This window comes from Pteronotus mesoamericanus, unplaced genomic scaffold, assembly GCF_021234165.1.
Source record: "Pteronotus mesoamericanus isolate MK-2021 breed Mesoamerican mustached bat unplaced genomic scaffold, CSHL_Meso_final scaffold_167, whole genome shotgun sequence".
In the NCBI taxonomy this organism is placed as follows: domain Eukaryota; kingdom Metazoa; phylum Chordata; class Mammalia; order Chiroptera; family Mormoopidae; genus Pteronotus; species Pteronotus mesoamericanus.
In genome coordinates, this window is record NW_026555308.1 from 47,126,757 (window position 1) to 47,131,566 (window position 4,810).

The following is a 4,810-nucleotide window of genomic DNA, read 5'->3' on the forward strand; positions in this document are numbered from 1 at the left end:
TTTTGGTGTCCTCTTTGGGAAAATGAGTTTCTGCCCACTCTTAAGTTGGATTCTTTGTTTTTATGTTAAGTTGTATGAGTTCTTAATATATTTTAGATAGTAACCCTTTATCTAAGGCTTGCAAAAATATTATCCCATTCTCTAAGTTGTCTTTTTATTCTGTGGATTGTTTCTTTGTACTGCAGAAGCATTTGAGTGTGATGTAGTCTAATTTGTTGATTTTTGCTTATGTTGTTTGCATTTTGGGCATGATAACCAAAAAATGATTGTCAAGACCAGTATCAATGAACTTATTTCTTGTGTCTTCTTCTAGGACTTTAATGGTATCAATTCTTATGTTTAAGTCCTTAATTAATTTTGAGTTACTTTCTGTGAGAGGGGTAAGATAGGGGTTTAATTTCATTTTTATGCGTGTGTTTTTTCAGTTTTCCCAACACCATTTGTTGAAGAGACTATTCTTTCCCCATTCGGTGTACTTGGCTCCCTGGTTGAATACTAGTTGACTGTACATGCCGGGATTTAATTCTGGGATCTCTATTCTGTTTCATTGGTTTACATGTTCACTTTTGTGCCAGTACCATGCTGTTTTTATTACTAGAGCTTTGTAGTATATTTTTAAATTAGGAAGAGTGATACGTCTAGCTTTGTCTTTTTCTTTCTCGGGATTGCTTTGGCTCTTTGGGTTCTTTTATGGTTCCACACTAATTTTAGGATTGTTTCTTCTGTTTCTGTGAAGAATGCCTTTGGTATCTTGATGGGGATTTCATTGAATCTGTAATTTGCTTTGGGTAGCACGGTCATTTTAACACTATTAATTTTCCTGACCTATGAACACACGATGTAAAAATATGGAATGCTTTACAAATTTGTCATCCTTGTGCAGGAGCCACGGTGATATCTTTAAATTGTTCCAATTTTAGTACATGTGCTCCAGGAGAGAGCATTGGGGATCCTTTCTAGGGACACACTCTTGATGCCATGTCTAGTAATAGGAGCCATAAAACTCAGGGCTGTTGTTTGTTCATAAAGAACCATTAACTGAATTTGAAAAAGCTTGTGAACAAAGGCCCTGGTTCTGCATGTGGAATGTAGGCTGCATCTTTTCTTGACATACCTATTTTGCTAGTTTTGTAGAGTGAACAGCTTACAAAATTCAATTTATACTTCATGCTAATTCTTCTGTTTTTATTTAATTCCAAATCAAATAAAATAAATTAGCAACATAATTTCCCAGAATGGGATATAGATGCTCTGTTTTTAGTTTCCTCCCTGAATCTTCCCCTTGCTTAAAATTTATGTTTGGTTTGTAAGAAGGAAAAGAATTCATAGGAAAGTTTTTTTTTTTATTGTAATCTTCACATCTTCAAAAGCAATATACTGAGTGAATCAGCAGTTGTGAGATAGGAGAAATTGAAGCTTTAAGAAAAGTAGTTAGGCTTATTTATTTTTCTTATGCATGTGTTTCATAATAATTATTTTGTTGAATTTGAACTACATGTATATGTTGTATATGTTACACACATGTATATCACATATATACAGGTGTGCACACACGTGTATACCACATAAATACCACACGTGTATATGCAATATGTGTGTGTAAATGACACACATGCAATCACACACATCACATATGACACATGCATTAATTACATATATTGCATGTACTATAATACATATATTGCATGTAACATGTGCATTGCATGCATTACCTATACATTATATATTATATATTATATATAGTGTATATTTAATATTATATACTAAATAACATACATCGTATATGTAATATATATAGTATATTTGTCTACTACCTAAACATGCTCTTTAGGGGACACATTTAAGGGCAAAGAGAATGCATTTTGTATTTGAAATTCAAGAGAAAGACACAGTGGCACATAGTTGGCATTTAATAAATGCATCGTATGTCTTATATTTTAGTTCTTTAAGGAAAACTAGGGGAATGGATCTGAGATATAAATTTTTAAATAACAACATGCTGATTTTTTCTAACAAACCAATATAGAAGGAGTATAGAAAACTCTTCTATTTCCAAGACTACTTTAGCTGGGTAGCACACTTTTTAAAAGACTATACCATACAATATTATTATAACTAATAGTTAAATTTTTAATGCCAAGGCTCTTAATTTTTATTTCTGTTTTCTTCCTGGACTTTGAGGATATTGTGTCAATCCTATATCAGTCATTACTTAATATATGATATTAAGTGGCTACATAATGACTAAGCTCGCAGTTACATTTCTTTATGTTATAAATATAGGAGAATATATATTCATTTGCAGTTGAACTACACAAATGCAGCTCACAATTATTTTGTCGTTTGTGCTAGTATTGACTGAATATCCACTTGTAACATAGTCCTGTGACAAAATATAAGAACTGGACAAATTGTAACTTGGCATACAAATAGAAAACCATTTGAAATTGCCTAGACTAGGACTAAACACTCCAAGACACCGCCAACTATATTCAAAGTGTGATTGTATTAAGTCCATAATTTAACATACCTTGTACTTAAGCCGGTGTAGTAGTTAATGTTTATGGAATGCCTGTGATGCTCATTTTTTTAATCTCATTAAAATTATTCTCATGTGAATGACCTTCCAGTATTTTTAGTTTTAAAATACAGTATAGCAGAGGGACACTTTAAAAGATAAAAACTTGATCTTACTGTACCCCAGAAGTACCATAATCTCAGGGGAACTATCTCTAGCAAACCAGGAAAATAAAACTCTCTCCTCCTTGTCTATCCAGGTTCGGTGCCTTCAGTAGGGAGACCTTTTTTGTAGCATTACCATTGGAAGTTGCCATATTTAGATGCTTTCCATTTGCAGAAAAACTTCATTGTTGTTGATAGGGAATCAAACATAAAAATTGGAGGTTTGGATATGAAACTCTCTGGTGATTGTTCAGCACAAGTTTAGCACAAATTTTTGATTTGGGACTGAAATAAACCCCATATACCTTTAAAAAAATGCCTATAGAGTAAATATCATTCACGATTCTTCAGACATGAGCTTTGCAAAATGATCTTGGAAATGGTCTATATTTAAATTTAAAAAGAACTCCTGACAAAATGATAGTAACTATCAAGCTTACAGTGTTTTATGTCATTTAGAGAGAAAAATATAAAGCTGTCCCTGACTTCCTGTGGCAATTAGTGCCTGTTTTATGGTAGCACAAAATGCTCTAATGGTAATTTTGTGGGAAGTCATTTGGTTTTTATCAACAGCTGAAATTACTTTGGATGTTGTCACTAAAAATAGTGAGATACATAGGTGTGTCAGGCATTCTGGGTGCAGCAGCTTGTCACATGCTTGCTTCAACAGTCCTTCTGATGCTTAGAATAAAGGCCGACTTTTGTGTTTCATCCTTCATGGTAAGGGAGGTCATTGATACTCACTCTGTGGCTTTTATGAAGGTGACAAAGGGAGAGTGTCTGAAAGAAAGGAGGTCAGGGTGGAAGAGACAGAAAGCAGTAATTAGAGAGACACTTGAATTTTTATTTTATTTTTTGAATCTCTAAGCAAAGATTAATCTAGCAAGTTTCCTAAACCCAATGACCTAATTCATCCTTTTAAGCTTTTTAAAAGCAAGATAATTTTTCAATGTTATTTCTATATTATTGTGAGGAAGACCAGTTCCAGAGAAGAGAAAAGAACAAAGCAAGATAAAATGCAAGAAGAGAAGAAGAAATATGATAGAGTGAAAAGGCTTCTACAAGTTTCTGTATTGTTACAAATGGTGAAGGCCTCTCTGCTCCTCTTTTATTTAGTTAATCTGTTAATATCTTCCTTTTCTTATTACTGTTCATTCATGTCTTTCTTTGCCATTCCTGTTTCATTTTCCATTCTAAACTTTCATCTTCACAAAAGTCCTCATGTTTCGCTTTACAATTATTATCCTAATAATGACTGCCAGAGCCTTTCCATTTATTTCTGTTTCCAGTGGATGGTTTAGGCCACTGAAACTGTGAACACCATAATCCCCATAATTCTGGACACGGTGGTCCCCCAAAAAGGAAAGAGCGAATCCTAAAGTCGTAGTCTCAGAGCAAATATTGGAGTAGGGCTAAATGTGACTTGGGTCACGTAATCATAGCTGATACCTAACCTGTTACTTTAAGCAAATTATATTTTAAAACTTTGCCAAAAATCTCGTGATTTTTCAATTGCTGGTGAGTAGAGAAAGTAGTCCTGATTTTGGAATAAAACTCTGAGATTGCTTCTAATTACTAATCATCAAAGTAAATTCATAGGAATCTGAATGGATTTAAAGGGATAACTTTTTTTTTTTTAATATAGTGAAGACAATTCTAATTGTGCAGCTGGCGCTTTTCACTTCTGTGCAGATAGGATGACAACATTCAGGAGCCTAATTCAGAGTTAGTGTAGGACCATGGGACTGTGCTCTGGCCAATGAGACTGAGGGGATGCAACTTGCCACCTACAGTCTGAGGCACTGAAGAGTTAGTGTGTTTCTGCCCCTCTTCCAACTCTCCCGTGCCTGCCTGGGTGATCCTAGAAACCGTGGAAGGCAGATATCCCGGAAATGGAGCGAAATTCCTGCCTAGGTGTGTTGAATTTTTCATAAGTGAGAAATAAACTTTTATAGTACTAAGTCCCTGATATTTCAGAATTTATTTGTTGCTTCAGCAGAACCTATCTAATCCTGACAACTGCATTTAGTATATTATCCATGTACATATTGTCCACTAAGATAATTATCATTATTATCATGTTAGTATTGTCGACCTATTGGGAGATGAAATGCACTTATTCTTCCTT

General features: G+C 34.1%; 1 non-coding gene across 1 annotated transcript; it reads right to left on the reverse strand.

Annotated features, from left to right (window-relative positions):
- Positions 1-842: 842 nt before the first annotated feature.
- Positions 843-944, reverse strand: LOC129083989 (U6 spliceosomal RNA). The gene has a single exon (XR_008530552.1). It is a non-coding gene; the product is annotated as a U6 spliceosomal RNA (small nuclear RNA).
- Positions 945-4,810: the final 3,866 nt, after the last annotated feature.